The sequence below is a fragment of the Ambystoma mexicanum genome, chromosome 3p (assembly GCF_040938575.1).
Source record: "Ambystoma mexicanum isolate Mex_15411 chromosome 3p, UKY_AmexF1_1, whole genome shotgun sequence".
NCBI classification, from domain to species: Eukaryota; Metazoa; Chordata; class Amphibia; order Caudata; family Ambystomatidae; genus Ambystoma; species Ambystoma mexicanum.
The window spans coordinates 616,465,477-616,484,204 of record NC_090925.1 but is presented as its reverse complement, the minus strand read 5'-3'; the positions used below and the strand labels follow the sequence as shown (position 1 = coordinate 616,484,204).

The 18,728-nt window shown below is 44.9% G+C and overlaps 1 long non-coding RNA gene across 1 annotated transcript in view; it reads right to left on the bottom strand.

The window, feature by feature from the left end:
• Positions 1-18,467, bottom strand: part of LOC138580660 (uncharacterized) — a 37,625-nt gene extending 19,158 nt beyond the window's left edge. The window contains exons 1-2 of the long non-coding RNA XR_011304314.1: positions 14,889-18,467; positions 13,718-13,790 (exon numbers count right to left, since the gene is read on the bottom strand). This is a non-coding gene — a long non-coding RNA (uncharacterized lncRNA). The remainder of the gene's footprint in view (positions 1-13,717; positions 13,791-14,888) is intronic.
• Positions 18,468-18,728: the final 261 nt, after the last annotated feature.

Below are 18,728 nucleotides of genomic sequence, written 5' to 3'. Positions count from 1 at the left end.
CGCTTATGATTGTGTTACGCTGGAACATGTGACAGGAGGAACATATCGTGTCTGAGTGCCCATTTCTAAATGCTCTGTGACAGTCATGGAGAGTGCATGCCCCCCTGTTTGGTTAAGTAATACTGTTTGGTTAAGTAATACATGGCCGTGGTATGGTCTGTAAGAACCAGAACAGTATCCCCTTGTATTTGTCTCTAAAAAACTTTCAGGGCTTTGAATACAGAAAGTAACTCCAACCCATGACAATACGGAGTTGTGAAAGAGTGACATTTCTGGAGAGATGTGGTTGATGGATTGACCTGGTTTGGGGCATCACCTATCCATGGAATCCATTAGCAATCATTTTGCAATTACCAAGGAATGGTTGCAAATATGATTGGGTAATATCGTGTTGGATTGCCAAAGTTCTGTTAGTAGCTACTAAACAGATATTGAAGGTCTGGAAGACAAGAAAGAAACCAACAATAGAGGATTGGATTTTAGATGGGCAAGTTCTATCTAAATATGAGAAGACTATGTTTTATAAGCAATGCAAAGAACCACCCTAACCTCAATCTGGGATGACCTCAAAATGACGGCAGACTCCGCGGGATGCGCTGCACTAATCCTTGATCCATCCGCTGACTTTGACCCTATCAATCAATCAATCCTCCTAGACCGCCTCCAATCCCGGGAAATTTGTGGAACCGCTCTTAAATGGATAGCTTCATTCCTCAAAGATAGATACCAAATAACGATACACTCCACCTATACCTCCCAAGCCCGACCAGTCGACATGGGAGTCCCACAAGGAGCATGCCTATCTGCCCTCCTATTCAATCTCTACTTGATCACCCTCCCACCAATAATTAGTTCACACAACATCTTGTGTTACAACTATGCCGACGACACTCAACTAATTCTAAAACTCATGAACTCAAAACCCAACTCCAGACCTGACCTGGCCTCCTGCCTCCTTGACAAAGAACTCTGGATGACCCAAAGCCACCTCTTGTTAAACCCCTACAAAACGGAAATCATGGTATGTGGCAACTCCGAACTTCTTCCGCACCCACTACCCTGGCCATCTGCCATGGGCAACTCACCGACCCCCTCCAACTCAGTGAAAAATCTTGGATGCACCCTTGACTCTGACCTAACACTCTTGCGCCAAGTCAACAACATCTCAAAGACTTGCCACTACCACCTTAAAACCCTTAGGTGCATCTTTCCTGATCTCTCCTTTCCCAACAGACTCTCTGCGGTCCAATCAATCGTTATATCAAGACTGGACTATGCAAACCCCCTATACCTTGGACTCCACGCGTACCAACTGAATAAACTCCACGGGCTCAAAACGCGGCAGCCAAAATGCTACTTGTGCTCGGCCCAAGAGACCACATTTCCCCAGCCCTTAAGACACTGCACTGGCTTCCGGTAGCCCAAAGGGTGGCTTTTAAAACCTTATGCATCTCCCATCGAGCACTGCATAAAACAGGACCTCAATATCTTCAAGACAAGCTAAAACCCCATCACCCCCCACGCACCCCAAGATCAAGCTCAGCTGGTCTACTCATCATACCTAAGACAAACTCAGTCAGATTAGGCAGATCGTCATTCTCAGCCTTGGCCCCCACGCTGTGGAACTCGCTCCCATCCCACATCCGCCTAACTAAGGATTTAATGTCTTTCCGCAAACTACTGAAAACCTGGCTCTTCCCCTAAAAACAACCGTGCCAAGCTACCTCAAACAGGCCAACAGCATCTCAATGACACCAATCTAACAAACTACCAGACGCGAGAAATAGACAGCTAATAACCCATAAGAAAATCTAGAAGGACAAACCGAACTAAACGAGAAAAGTAGATCAATGCAGTGAAATATCTAATAAGAATAAATCATACGGAAACAGTGAAGAGATTTAAACTCCTGAAATTGACTTAATGCACAAGGAGTGAACGAAGTGAATGGCGTGGATGCAATAGTTAAAACCGATGAAGCATGTGGAACAGATGAATGTGCTGACTGGAAGAATGCATGAGTGGAAGAACAGATAACTATATAGTTCAAACGAGTGTGTAAATTGAATGAATAAGTAAGTTGGATGAGTATATAGAATGGATGATCATGTTGAGTGGATGAGTCTGAAGAAGCGCAGGAGTGGGGATAGCGGATGAGTACGGAAGTGCGGAGAGAGGGCAGAGGAGGGGCAGAGGAGGGGCCGAGGGCAGAGGAGGGGCCGAGGGCAGAGGAGGGGCCGAGGGCAGAGGAGGGGCCGAGGGCAGAGGAGGGGAGGGGTGCGTAGAGGGAGGAAGGGTTGATTGCATGTGGTGGACAGGAATGAGTATGGCGGAAAGGAGTGCATGAATAAGGCAGACCGGAGTGCATGCGTGGGACAGACCGGAGTGCATGCGTGGGACAGACCGGAGTGCATGCGTGGGACAGACCGGAGTGCATGCGTGGGACAGACCGGAGTGCATGCGTGGGACAGACCGGAGTGCATGCGTGGGACAGACTGGAGCTCTCAGGGCGGACTGGAGCATGTGGGGCGGACTCGAGGGCATGAACGCGTTGAGCGGGCCGCAGTGTGTGGAGTCGACTGGGGTGCAGGAAGTGGATAGGAGTGCATGGAACCGACTGGAGAGCATAGAATTGCGTAACATATATAGTATTGTCTGGAATGCAGAGAACGTTTGGAAGAGCATGTATTACATCATAACACAACACCATGTTTACTCTCTCCTTACACCACCACTCAACTAGAACACAGAGATACTATGACACCATTCGGTATAACTGTTCTCATACCAACATTCTGCCTCATACTCCCCATCACTCTAAATAAACACTACTCGTTACCCACCCGCCAGCCAGGCGTTCTCTTCAGGCCTAACGCAGCCGCAAGCGATCTGGATAAATCCTGCCAGAACGAACACATACTATTGACCTCTCAACCACCACACCTACCGCTAAGAAGCAGCTTTTACACAAATACTGCACCAGCTGCACACATATCCGGTGCACACACGCACCTTTGACTCTCTCTACTGACCTGAACTTCGGTTCCCAAGAGCGTTCAACCTACCAGCGCCTTCAGACCATACCAATTGTATATAAGGCGCTATATAAATGCAAAGTAACATAACATGAACAATGGGGGAATTTCAATGATTTTTATGGGTAAGCCATCTTGATCGGAATTGTGTAATAGAATGGGTTTGCATCATGTCTAACGGATACGTTTTGGGGGGGGGTGCTTGTGTTATGTTCTCTTGTTTTGTTGTGTTTGTTATGTTTGGGAATGTCAGGCCACCGCTCATGGCTACGTTTTTAAATGTGTTGCGGTTAATATGCATTTCGAGGTTCTTGTTTTCTTTGATTCAGGTTTATGTTGTTAACTGGATGATAGCCTGTTGGCCTAATAACATTTGCTTTGTACTTGATATGTTTCTTTCTTGTTGAAAATAAGAATTAAAGTTAGGAAAAAAAAAAAGAAAGTAACTCCAACAGGTTGTTATGTTTGTTAGCTACTGATTGTGACCAAATGCCATATGCTGTCTGGTGTAGAACGTGTGCTCCCCATCCTGACAGGGATGCATACATGGTGAAAGAGCTTCTACTGGGTGGCTGGTGAAGGATTTTCCCTTCATAAGGTTCTTCATCGACCACCACTGCAGACACTGAACAAGGGCTGTCGAGACGACCACTAGATCATCCCACTGACAGCTTGCATGACAACATTGTTCGAGAGCAACTCTTGCAGAGGAGGCATGTGCAGATGGGAGTGTGGAACTAGGAGGACACAGGATTCCATTATCCCCAACGGTACGGTTACCTGACTGGCTGCATACTGAGGGATCGGGAACAACATGTTTTGAACCCTCTCGTCGGAGGGGAAGATGAGCCAGTCTTCTGTCTGAATTAGGGCCCCAGAAATTGTTTTACTTGGCTGGGGACAAAACGTGACTTTCTCAATGATCGAGAACCTTAGGTTGAAAAAGGTGGTCTATAGTCTTTTGGGTGTTCTCCAGACACGCCTGGTGCGAGTCTCCAGTTATGAGCCAGTCGTCGAGATAAGGGTACACCAGAATGGACTGTCTGCGCAGTTGAGCTGTTGCCAGTGCCTTGGTAAACACCCTTGGGGCTGAGGCAATGTCAAAGAGGAGTAACTTGATCCGATAGTGACTGTCCTCCACCTTGAACCTTAGGTACTTTCTGAAATATGAAAGTATGTCCCTTTCATATCCAAGGTGGCCATGTAATCCCCTTGCTTCAGCAACGGGATTACTTCCTGCAGAGTTGTCATCCAGAATTTTTGAGACTTGACATACTTGTCCGCAGGTCACAGGTCTAATACACGGTGCATGGTTAGCTACTTCTTGGGTACAAGAAATATATTGAATAAATACCCTTGTTTACCTGAAGTTCTGGGACGAGCTTGATCACTCCCTTTTGCAGCAGAGTCTGTACTTCTTCCAGGAGAATGAAGATGTTCTGTAGAAGTTCTTCTGCTCTTTGGCAGGTGGCATCAGGGCGAATGGAAAACTCCATACAATAGCCGCCGCTCACAATCTTGAGCACCCACTGGTTTAAGGTTATTCCCTCCCATGCGTGGGTGAAGTGTGTTAACATTCTCCTACTGGAGACGCATGAGAGGGGACCTGAATCATTGAGTTATTTGCTGGCAGAGGAGGCTCTGGCTGCTGCATTTTTTCCCCTACCTTTGCCATGGCAAAATCCCCTTTGTTCAGGGGTCTGGAGGGTGCCAGATGTTTCCTAGCCGCAATACCAGGAAGATCCCCCAGGATCATAGGCACCCTGCGCTGAGCGGGGGAAAGATTGCCCGCGAAAGGACCAGCGTTTATTGAAGACCCCGTGTTGTACATGTGGCCTGGCCGAGATCTGATTAAGAAACTTAAATCCAGAATTCTTAAGCCATGCATGGTGTTTCAAAAGTGCCTTCAGCCAACACCCTGCCCGCAGTCTCTGCAGAGTCGCGCATGCTCTTCAATATATTCTGTGTAACTTGACGTCCCTCGTGCACCACTGCGAGAAGCTGCGACTGTTGTAGACTCTGGCAACATTCTCCTGACCCTCTTGCATCAGTCCCCATTGAACATTGCTAAAGCTAGCAAGGAGAGTAGTATTGTTAACAATGCAAGTGCTGTAGGCAGAAGAAGTAGTAATGCATTTGCCCAGGGTGTTGTCATGACCCTTGCCCCTGGCCCTCACTGGCAAGTCAGTCTTCCAGTTAGGGCCAGGTCAAAGGCTGTAAAACCTCATACAAGACTCTCTTGGAGTCAGTCCTGGCGCCTTTGGCGCCACGCTCATAACCATCATGAAGACCAACATTAGAATGGGACTATTTACTTGGGATTATTTAACTTGGGGAGGGGGTTCAGCCAACATGGGGGCACACAGTTACAAGGAACTGAGCTATGCGGTCTAGTCTTTTGGGTGTGGCAGGCCTGGGACTAGTTTACCTGGACTACTTTGGGTGTGGCAGGTCTGGGACTATTTTACCTGGACTACTTTACCTAAGACTATTTAAACCGCACCTAAACAGCAGAAAATGCTTTGCGTTATTCTACTGTGGGAAGCGCAATGCTCACAGTGTCCAGTTCTTTGATGCCAGCTTACCTGAAACCAAGGACCTGCAGAGAGAGAAAGAACACTACAAAACTTACCTGGAACAGTATCCTGTCTTCAATCCATCGCCGACTTCAGTTCCACTCACCTGAAGGTACGAACGCACCGCATGCATCCTGGAATACCATAACCTGGAAAGAGGAGAAAGAAACCCAGCATTAGTAAGCGTTTACTCACGTTTCCTTCCGAATGAAGAAAGCCACACAATTCTTACCTGGGTAGTCATCTCCTGGTCAGTATCATTGCTGGAATATTACTGCGTTCGGCAAGGAACATAGCAACCTGCAAGGAGAGAAAAGACACAGGTTAGCAATATAAAAGGTGAAACAGCGCTTTGCATCGCGCATTTCTCACCGGACAGCATCGTGCACACAGCGCTTTCACCTACCGGCCCATGCTCATCTTCAAACTGCATGACAACACCAAAATACCTTTCCATACCTAAAAGGAAAGAAGCAAGACATTATTCGAACTAAGGGGAACATAAGTACTGCATATAAAAACTGTAAAGCAGCAAACCTACAGAGTCACAGTAGGCCTGGATTCCCAAAGGGGGGCTTGCACCAGTGAATTAACTTGGTCGCTGCTCGCCCCCCACATCTACGTGAACCTGCCACAAGGAGCAGGACGGAGAATTCACCTTTTACAAGATTAAGGTGAGGAGAGGGACCAAGGGGGAGGAAGGAGTTGAGGCCAAGCGAGGTGGGAAAACAAAGACAATCTGGTATTGAATCCAGCTCTCCTATATTGCAGACCCATCTTTAACCAGAGGCCTTACCAAGGGACCGGGAGAGGGTTCGAGAGTGCAAATGATCCAACCAGGGCTGGGTGGCGTCCCCGTGGATACCAGGTGAGCGTAACAGGTGTAAAGTTTCTTGAGTCTTTATCGGGGGGCGATTCAGACAAAGATAGGGGAACCACTGCACGTCTTCTAGTCGTGCTAACGACTAGGGAGCCTGGAAAAGAATGCCCCTAGATGTCAAGTGGATCAGAAGGTGTGGGCTGAAACATCTCCGCCCATTGATTAAACCACCCAAGTAAGGGACAGTGTAAGCAAGGAGAGGGCAATGCACTTTTTGATAGAATTAAGAAGCGAGATAGCTTGGCTGACAGGGAGTTTTTACTTGATATCCACAATAAAATCCGAATCAGGTACCGCCTCCGGGGTGACAATTTGAAATTGTCTGCTGTTTTTCTAAGGATAGTGTTAAACAGCATCTGATTAGTAATGGGGGAATCCTCCCTGGGATGAGATACAGAATGAGCATCCAAAAATATGTTAATTGGCTCAGCTTCATGAGCAGGGTTAACGGGCCAATTTCACTGGTCATCTGCAGGGGTCCAAGCATCTGGGTCTTGGGAGCCATCCTCCACATCTGGGGCGTAGCAGACGTCGTCATGATCATACACATCATACTGGAAAATGTTTTCAGGGGCATCAGATAACCTCTACCTAGGAGAAAAAAAGCGAGCCTCCGGAGAGTAAAGCCTAAGGTACTTCGAGGGTCTAGGGCCGTCAAAGGGAGGAGATCTCTTAAGGACGTCATCATACTTATCTGAAGAGTCAATACATTCAGATACCCTATTCATACAGAGCTAAAATCTTTCTCTAGTCCAGGCAGATGAAGAAGCTTCTGGAAGAGAGAAAGCCGAGTCAGAAAGAGCAAGGTCTGAAGGATGTTTTAGGGCCTGGGACAATGGAAAGGAGGCCTGGGAATATCCTGAAGGCACAGAAGGGATCTTTTGGGTGCCAGCACCATGAGGAGGGGCCTTGGAATGCTGTTCCCCGAGTTTGGTTTGAGTGGTCATCAAAGACACGTCTTTGACACATCGGAACCATGCATCGAGATTTTAGGGGTGGCACCCTGGGAAACAGACACCTTGGAGCCATGCACCGACCGCAACAGGCCCTGAACCCGGACGTTCAGTAGGCCCCGCCAAAATGTTTGACGGGCCTATGGGTGCCAAAGGGTTTTTTGACTAATCTGAAGTAGGCCGAGGGGTTGTGTGCTTGGCCTTTGGAAAATAATGCTTACTGGGCTTGGGGATGGGCACGCGTGAATCAGCCGACTCTGTTACACTCCCTTTTAGTGTATTTCCACAGAAACTTCCTGTTGCAGGAAGGGCAAAATTTAAAAGAAGTTCTCTGCATCATAGCGTGGAAAAGCAGCCCGGCAAGAAAAGGACGAGGAGGGAAAGGAAAGAAAAGGCATTTTACTAAGAAGTGTCTAGAGGAAACAGGTCCCCACTCTCCCTACTGGAAGGCCGAAGCCTGCCAAGCGTGACAAAAGCCGTTGAGTCATCAAGGGCCGCAGAACTGCAAAACAGAAACAGTCTTCTAAATGGTCCGTCGACAAACGCGCCAAAGACGTACACACAGCAATCATTTCTTGTAACGCGAGCTCGGCATAAGGCGACCGACCAAAATGGATGAAAAAAAACAATCTGGGGGACATCGACGTGTGAAGGATCTAGGGTACACTAGTTGTCACATTAGGGATAGTTTTACAGTCATGCCCATGTCAACGTCCCTTTTCGATCTTCGAAAAAAAGATGCAATACTCTGCTATTACCACTAGATGTCGGACTATGCACAGCTTGTGATTCTAAGCAGATTGACAAGCATCAAAAGCTTTATTATTGCACAGTTTATGTCTTGGGTACAAATAATGTCTGCAGACATTACAAATCTTAGTACAAAACTGAATTGGGTTTGCGAATTAATAAAATGTTAATGAGCAAACTCTGATAATCAACTTTTGAAAACAAATTTATATGTTGTTATATTCAGATTGTCAAGCTTGAAGGACACCACCAGTCAAGTTTATGACACAGGTATAAGACCAGATGCCCGGGAAATTAAGTTTCTAGAGCCACCTAGAAGATCCAAAGTAGAGAAAGCCACAGTGGAGTTACCTTGGAATATGGTCTGTGTATGAAGCCCCCCCACCAAAGGTCTGAAGACTGCTCATAGCAACATATGTGAGACTATAAGAACCCCAAGAATGTGGAAGTGGCTGCTGAGTCCTGCAGAATGACCCACAGTTTGAGGATGCAATGGTCAAAGGAGATGCACGGTTTTGCAGGTCATGGACTGCACACAAAGCACCATGGACCCTAAAGATTACAACTGCACAGCCTCCATCACTTCCATCTCTCCCCAATCATGGACAGATCACTCTCTTGTAACCTTTAACCTATCTACAGCCAGACCCTCTCCGACGGTCCCATTGCTAGCCCCGCCTTGTCTAACCAGAAACAAAAAGAGTATTACAGCGGAAAAAGTCATCCCTGCCATCCTACCCACGTTAAACGCTCTATCGGACAATCTAGACCCTAGTACTCTAGTTGAAGAATATAACAAAATTATGCTCAACACACTGGACAAAATCGCCCCGCTCAAACTTAGAAAAAGCAAACCCAAAGCGCACCTTAACAAATGGTTCACTCCCCAATTGAGAGATTTACGACTCCTAAAAAGAAAAAGTGAAAACTCCTGGAGACTATGTCCCTCTATCGAAAATAAAGCAAAACTATCCTCCATCTCCTCTCACTTCAAAAAAGAAGTGAACCTTGCCAAAAAGAACTCCTATGATGAACGTATCACCAACTCTAATTCTAGCATGAGAGAACTCTTCGCCATACTGAAGGAATTAGAGTCACCAATAGCCATACCAGACTTAGTTACCAAGGATAAGACCTGGTGCACAGATATTCAAAATGCGCTAGCAAATAAAATCAATACACTTCAAACCAAAATACAACAAAAAAAAGATATGCTCAACCTTCAGCACTACCCTAACACCTCTACATATAGTATCCCACCAGAGACAAACAACAAATTTCAATTCTCCAAAATATCCCCACTAGAAGTAGAAAAAATCATTCTCTAACTCAAACCTTCTAACTGCAAGGGTGATATCTGCCCAGCACAGTTAATAAAAGACGCTGCCAGAGACCTCTCACCATTTATCTCTAAATTAATCAATGCCTCCTTCACATCAGGCACTATCCCAGCCAATTTAAAACATTCCTGGGTGCTCCCACTTCTCAAAAAACAGACCTTAGACCCACTTATCCCAACCAACTACCGCCCTATTACCACTGTGCCATTCCTCCTCAAAATATTGGACAAAGCTGCCTATATTCAGATACAAAAACACCTTGACCTGTATAAGCTCCTAGGAGCAAGACAATCTGGTTTCCGTCCACTTCATGGAACAGAAACCGCCTTAATTGATTTAAAGACGCAGGTCGACAAGCTGAGGGATGGAGGGGGAACAGCACTCCTGCTCCTACTTGATCTCTCTGCAGCATTCGACTTGGTCGATCACAAGGTACTCTGCAAACACCTGGATTCTGCTGCCCATTTCTCTCCTGAGGCCATCAAATGGCTCGAATCCTTCCTCAGCGAAAGAACAATGAGAGTTTTTTCCCCATCGGCCGCAGCTGACCCTACCCCTATATTATGTGGCGTTCCCCAGGGCTCCTGTGTCTCGCCTACCCTATACAATATCTTCACCAAGCCCTTGTTCGATGATCTAGACCTTCTGGGTATCACCTACACTAACTATGCAGATGATACACAGATTCTCCTCCCGCTTTCTGGGGATCATAGGAAGGACTCGGAATTGGTGAATAGGGTATATCTCGTTATTCAAGCATGGATGGCCACACATGGCTTGTGCTTGAATGACGACAAGACGGAGTTGATAATCCTGGGAACACATATTAACACCAAAAAATTAGGTCAGGAATTCTCCTCCTTCAATATTGATGGAAACCCTATCAGGGTCTCCAAGGAAGTAAAAACCCTCGGTTTCTACTTGGATTCCACACTATCTTTCGACAAACAACTAAAATCCTTGGCCTCTACCACCGCATACACCTGCAAACTGATAAGAGCAGGCAAGCCCTTCCTCTCTAATGACAGTTGCATGATCTTGGCTAGAGCACTTATCCTCTCCAGGATCGACTACTGTAATGCCCTTTACAGTGGTGCCAACAAATCCACCATACAGAAACTTCAAACGCTCCAAAATAATGCTTTGCGAGCAGCGCTTGGCATAAACAAAAGAACACACATCTCCACCATTAGACGCCAACACAAATGGTTATCTACAAACCACAAAATTCAATTAAAAATTATCTCCCTGACACAAAGCTCTTAACAACGCCGCCCCAAGCTACCTCACGAACAAAATGCAAAAAAAAACCTCTATTAGACCTACCAGAGCTACCAATACTAACTGTCTGGTAGTACCTAGATTTAAACTTACCACGGTCGGTGGGAATAGTTTCCCTGTGAAGGCGGCCAAAACCTGGAATCTATTACCCAACAATCTAAGAGCAGACCAGCCGTACTCACTATTCAGAAGGAATGCTATCCAATATCTTATCTCCAACGACCACTAGATTTAGGCTTATAATATTCCCAGACTTGACACTTGTCCCTCTCCTCCTTCCCACGATATGTTATGCGTACCATCCTCTATGTAACTCATCGACCTGCACGATGATGGTCCTGCACATTTGTATACATTTGTATACTATTACTGTAACTTGTATAATTTGTATAATTTGCACAACTTGTATATTATCTATAATATCCATTACTGTATCTTGTATAATATGTATAACTTTTACTGTATCCTGTATAATCTGTAACAATGTAAGTTTCGCATTATCCTACCTGCTGCGCCCTTCTACCTACGGGTCTGGAGCGCACTAGAAATAAAACAAACAAACAAACAAAAGGATTGTTCTAGAAACTCAGGTGACATCAGGAGACAACCGCAAGACAACCCTGAGAAGAGAATGGCAGGATCTCTGAACTAGTAAGATACCCCTCGACAAGTCTTATATCCAGGCCAGTGATGTTCTGATGGGAACAAAGAACTTCAAAGCTGGAAGCACATGGGTGCTTCGAAGAACAACAACTGTAGAAGTGCAAGCCAAGCTATCCCATGATGAATCAGAAGTTTGAGTACTCTGTTTCAGCACAGCACCAGTGCACCCTCGTCGCTCCTAGTCACAGGAGACCAGAGCTTTGAACAAGTCACACACAGCTGCAGTGAAAGAGGATCCAGCTTTCGTGCCAAATCAAAGGAAGTATGAGCACGAGACGTGATTTCCCTGGACAGGGAAGCAACTCCTCGGACAAGATTCCATGAAAGTTTCCTACAATGGACACGGGGACACACACACGGGGACACACACACAGGGACACACACACAGGGACACACACACACACACACACACCCTCCCCCCGGGGTGCTATCTCAGCCTTCAAATTAGTTTCTATGCACAATGCCATCCAATCAGGAATCCTCTGTCAAACTCCACTTCAGCAGGCATAATAACAGGGATGCAGATTGAGATGTCTGGGAGACTCAACTAGTCAGAACTGGGTACTATTGACACACTCATTGTGGGCTCTCGAGATAATCTAAGCAGGTGCACACTGTCAAAACGATCTTTCCTCATGGTCAAACACAGAAAGAACAACCATAAAACAAAATGACTGCCACAGGGCTTAAAAAAACACTTAGAAGTTACTTTGCTGCTGCACAGGGAACACGTGACTTCTAACGCTATAAAAAGGCTATAACACTGTGGCCAAATAAAAAGCGTAAAGCTAGCACCATCCTGAGACACTGCACAGATTTACAGGGTGAGAGAAAATACCAAGGACATAATGGGGCACGTCCACAGATGCACTGCCCTAGTAATATGGGATTTTGAGGGCAACAGATTAAAAAATATAGGTGTAGGTTTCAGGGAGACCTCAAGAGAGCGTTCCCGGTCATAACAAAAAAACTAAAGAAAATCAGATAAATGACTCTGACCTAAGAATCACAACCTAAAAAGTTAACTCTGCCAGCATAAACGCATGGCCCAACTTCACCAGCCCATGACATGCCCACCAGCAAAGACAGCTCCTCACAGAGCCAAGCAATGCCCCATCAAACAAAGGCTCTCAATCACCGTATCCCAAACCCACCAGCACAAAATAATTTGCCAACCCAACCAGTTCTAAAATGTGGCAGAATGACCCATGACCCACACACCAACCAGTACATACAATGAAAACCCAGGAGCAATAACCCATGACCCCACCAACAAACAACTAATGGCCCAATCAGCTAATCACTAGCCCTTAACTAAACCACTCCAGCAGTGACCCACCACCTAACTGTACCAGTATTAATGTATGCGTAAGCCAGTCAGTAATAATGATTCAAGACCACCAGCACCAATTCATGACGCTACACCACCAGAAACAAGACCAAACCCATTGCCATGTACCATCATCACCAAACCATGGAACTACCCCTACCAGGGAAAATCCATGGCCAAATCCCCAACAATAACACATGGTCTAACAAACAATATCCCATGACCCGATACCACCACTATTAAACAATGTCCAGACAAAAACAGCATCAACACATGACCAAGCCCCATTAAACTATGGCCTAAACCCACCAATATCCATTCACAATTTAAACCAACATGCATCAATCCAAAAGACCATCAACTGTGATCCCTACCCGACTTCAAAAGGAGCAGCTTGAATCTCCATTAAACCAGTGCCACCCATGTAGCAACCTCACCAGCCACAAATCATGACTCAACATAACACAATCCTACAAACCATCTATCTTGCGCTACCAGAAACACAACTCATTTTTATTAGCCAAATAGTTGACTCCCAACATTGGCCAACTTACCACCTTACTATACCGGCACATGTTAGCTTGCCAGAAACTACCTGGAATGCAGCCACACCCAGACAATTCCATAATTCAAGTCCATCAGAAGTACTCTTCTGACTATAAATCCATAAACTAACCTCCCCTCCCACCTAAAACTAAACCTCCAACACCAGAAGTAAAGTAGTGACCCCTTTATAGCAGCATCCTGCGACACCACCCCAGACATTTGCAACAATTCATAATTCAACCAACACAACCAGCATCTGCAAAATAGGACTCCACCAATACATCCATGACACAATCGGTGACACCTGACCATAAGCAATAAACCATATCCAATCTCCTTGAATGGCAGACTGAAAATATTTACCATAGCTAGAGACTAGCAAATTCATAATCTGTCGGTGTCCATGGAGGGCAGCAATATGAAGAGGGGTGTAACCCTGTGGAAAAGAGAAAACAAAAGTCAGCTGTAGTGACCGCACTAAGCACCAACACCATCCCCATAATTCACAGTAAAGGGACCAAAATTAGATGTAGCGAAAGGACAGAAAAAGTACAGACAGGTGGAGGAGGTAGGAACTGGAATCTATCTGGACAACAGTACCAGATAGAAAAACAGAGCAATTATGCATTAAAGGTGTGGAGGGATACAAGGTGTGGAGGTATACAATGCTCACCTCATTCCCTGAAACCCAGTCGAACTACATGGTACAATTCAGACAGGAGGTGGACATCCCTCTGCCAACAAAACACCAACCCTTACTAATTTAACTTTGTTCATTTCATGTGCGTTTCAAAACTAAAACTATCTTTTTGTTTGGAAGAAACCCCTGAAAGTCCAATACTTGCATGTGACACTACCATGGAACAATAGCAATAGCTGAACTGTTCATTAGTTTGCAGTGAAACCCTTTGGTGAGGGGTCAAACTGCAGCAGACAAAGTGTCATATGCAGGACAGAGCTGTAATAAGCAGAAGTCAGAAGGAAAGGCAACAGGAAATAAAAGAAAAAAAGACAGCTAGTTAAAATGTCAGACCAACCTTATAGAAATACAATACAAATAGAAAAAAGAAATAATACAAATGATAATCTACAAAAAAGATAAGAGAAGGGACTTGAAAAGATGCAGTAATAGGCAATAAAGTTTCTGAAATTAAATGGAGAAATAAACAGAGGGAGATTGTCTAATAACTTCGACAACAAATATTTGAATAGCAATAATGGAAGACTTGCAGGATTGATCAGAGGAATCTGGCATGAGGAAACATGGGTGAGAAAAGAAACTAGCTGCTGACCTAGGGAAAAGGCAACTTGTGTAATCCATTATATCCTCTATCCACATTCTTCCATTAGACAGGGCACAGTTATGCTGGTCAAAGTTTTGTGCAATATACAGTATTCTCTGGGGGAGTGTATGTGTATACCAAATCAGAAGAAAAGAGAAAAGGCAGCAAAGCCAAGGAGGAGTGAAAGTTTGTAGATCATTTATCAGAGAAGGGAACAACAAGAGTAATGTGAGAGACATTCAGATACTTACTCCCTGTCCAGAAACACCACAAGAAGAATATAGGGAAGAAAAAAAATTGTAATATATAATAAGCAAGCACCAAATTCACAACACAGTAAAATTGTACAAGCATACACATTAAAGAGCAGTAGTGAGGAGCAAAAGCTGGAACACACCCTGACATTGCAGGCAGTTACAAATTATCCACCAAAGCCCTCCTGTCCTTAAGATGGGCCTCAATTCAGAAAAATAATTCACAGTGACGACTTAGTACAGTATTCAGCCATTAGATGGACAGACAATTATGAAAGCAAATCAATACCCTATTAGTCAATTAAGTTTGTCCAAAATATATTTCATATAGATTATGTACATTCATTCATCAGTCTTGAAGGTTCAAAATGTAACAAAACCTCCTACAAAATTAACATGTTTCAGTCATGATTTACGTCATAAAATGCTGCTGTGAGAAATGTGTTGAAAACACCACTCGTAAAGCTAAAGTGAGATGGAATGAACATTGTTCTTCCATTAGTTTTAAAAAATGTGACTTCTCCATTGGCACACAACTATGTTGAAATTTATCATAATGCCACACAACAGTAAGAGGGTATTTTGGAAGTGGTTCCTAAACATAAGAGGGGGAGATTGTGTGAAATTGCTGTCTCAGTGAGAAACATTTTAGACAGATTTTTTTGTATACCTTAATTCCCAAGGGTCTGAATGACCACAGTCCATTGGAAAACATTTTGTAAAACAAGTATCATGAATTTTGGGGATTTTCATGGTTACCCTTTTTTGTTTATTGTCCACTTGATTATATTTGTTAAATTTGTTATCTGTGTCCTTTTCACACATTAAGTGAGATGATTGATGTACTTTTTTTGTTACATTTCTTTATTGCAATGGCCATTACAAAATAGGAATAAGCAAGCACATCGTCTTGGCCTCCAATACAAATACAAACATAATCAAGTCGCAATAAACCTAAGAAAACAGCATTAGACACCACACCAGTACAGAGCTGTGCTGACATAAGCTTCAAAGGAGGCAAGGGACCAAGTACACAGAATTTACAATCCAAAGCATACCCCAGGTACCCTGCACATGATTAAAAAATGTCAAATGGCATTATGCTAGATGCTTGGATTGACTCACAGCCATCTCCTCCAAGCAGCTCTGCAAAAGATGCCAAATATTTTTGGACCTGGAGGATGGATGAGCCAATTCACGGGAGAGTTCCCCATATTCATTAACTCTGATGAGCTCCTGCAAACACTTGTTTAATGAGGGAGCAACTTTACCCATTCCTTGCCACCTCAGCTGCAGGGTGCCGCAGGGCTCCTCCTTGTCACCTACCTTGTTCAACATTTACATTTGGGCCCTTGCCTGTCTCATCCGCTCCTTCGGCATCAGATGCTACTCGTACGCCGACGACACTCGGATACTGATCCGATTAGACCTTGATCAGTCTTAAGTGTCGGCGTGCCTGAGGGGGTGTCTGACTGCTGTTGGGGACTGGATGAACCCCAATTAACTCAAGTTGAATGGTGACAAGACTGAGGTGATGGTGGTGGGCTATCTTACTAACCCTACACTCTGGGTGTCCTCTTTCTGGCCCCCCTCTTTGGGATCTTTGCCGTCCCCGGTCAATAAAGTTAAAAACCTGGGTGTCGTGTTAACAGCCTCATTGTCTATGGACCAACAAGTCACTGCCGTCTGCCAGGATGGCCACATCCATCTGAAAATTCTGAGGAAGGTATTGGCCCTGATCCCGGCCCCATTGCGCCCCCGGTAGTAGCAGCCTTGGTATTATCACGGATAGACTACTGTAATTCTCTGTATCTGGCCCAACCCCAAGTGCCTGATTAAACGGCTGAAGCAGCTACAAAACTTTGGCCACTCGGGTAGCCACCGATACTCCCTATGGAGCTCACATCTCTCCAGTTCTTTGGACTCTTGACTGGCTCCCAGTAGCCCAGCAGGTGGAGTTTAAGGCTCTGTGTATTATCAATCGTGCCCTTCATAATCAGGGAGCAGAGTACCTTCAAGCCAAGTTCACCCGCTACCATCCCCCACCTGCAACCTCCACTCTGTTGCAGCCAAAAAGCTTCTTGTGCCAAGATACAATTGTGAACGGGTGGGCGGCCGGGCTTTCTCCATTGCCGGAGCATCCTTGTGGAACAATCTTCCACTTGGCATTAAAAAAAAAAACAATTATCTGGAATTTAGAAAGATGTTAAAAATCCACTTATTTTGACTCACCTAGGCATTTGTTCTCTCTCTCTCCTCAGCGCCATGCCGCCTTTGGGCGACCGTGCCCTCTATAAGAGCAGATAACATAACATAACCCATCCATGTGATAGCGATATATTTATGAGCCAACAACAGTGCTAATGCAATAAACTTGCATCGATTTTGGTACAGGCGAGCAAGGCAATGTAAACGTATTAAAGGACAATCTACTATTACCGTATTAGAAAGTCTAAGGGTTACACTATGCCAAAAAGTCATTATTTTAGAGTACAACCACGTCATATGTAGAAAATCAGTCTTAAGAAATTTGCATCTAGGGCAAGCTCCAGTCGCTGTGGGGTCAAACATCTTAATCTTCAACAGTGTGCAATATGTTTGTGTAGAAAACGATATTGCAACACTCAAGGTTTATAATTGTGAGATATATATATATATATATTGCAACACTCTAGGTTTATAATTGTGAGATATATTTTGTTCCATTGTGTGTGAATTTGTACTCCCAACGCAAGTCCCCATCGCACCTTCTACGCACTAACGTCAACCGGGGTTGCGATCATGGCGAGCTTGTAAAGGGAAGAGACAGTGTGAGATGTGGTGCTTGAGTCCACCAGGGATTTTAGAAATGGGCTGTGCTTGGGTTCCTTGAGTATGCACATTTATTTAGCTTTCAACTGCACCTTGATGCGAGCATACAAAAATGTGTTAGTCATAGAGGGAGTACATTGCTCATGAAATCTGTCTAGTGGAGTAGGCCCTCATGAAAGGTCTTCCAACTGTGTAAACCCTGTTTTATGAAGTTCGTGCGTGATGCCCTTCTCGGTTGAAAACAGGATACCTTGAGTGCTATCAAGGAAAATCATCAGTGCATCGAGGGTGGGGAGAGAGTGCATATATTCGATTTAGGTTCTGAGAAGTCTATCCTGAATTCAGTACCAGGTCAGTGGATGCGCTATGACCGAGAGTGGTGTCGGTAAGTATCGACTCTAACGTTTGGCAGAGCAAGCATTTTCTCTAATTTAATACGTTTGGGTAAGGGGGATACCAATCGTTTGCGTGTTGGAGCATGCATATCAATGCATACACAACTATGGCAGCACTAGTGTCTCGATGAAGGGTGTTTCCCCCCTCAGGGGGATCAATCTAACCTGAACAAAAAATTGGTTGGTAAGCTAAATGGGGATATTAGCAAATCAGTACAGGCATTTGGGTAGTAGTACCATTTTTATCAGACACTCGAGCCATGAAGGATAAGGATAATCCAACCCTTCTCTTAGCCTTGCGTTGCAGCTTCACCAATAATTCAGTGAATAGTGTGGGCCACATTTTTCCCCAAATATCCACCGCTGGACTGGGACCATTTGAAGTTTTTACAGTAGGCTCCAGAAGCCGTCCTCTCGGTCAGTGGGGGGGGGGGGGGGGGGTGGGGGAGGGGGGGGAAGAGCTCCGACTTACGCCAGTTGATTCACAATCCAGAATGTTCGACAACCGGCTTAAGATTGCACTCTGGCAGCTTAAGAACTACTACCAGGACATCTGCATACAAAGATAGCACGACATTCATAAAAGAAGAAATAAAAAAAAGACCTCCATCACAATGGTGTTCTCGAAGGA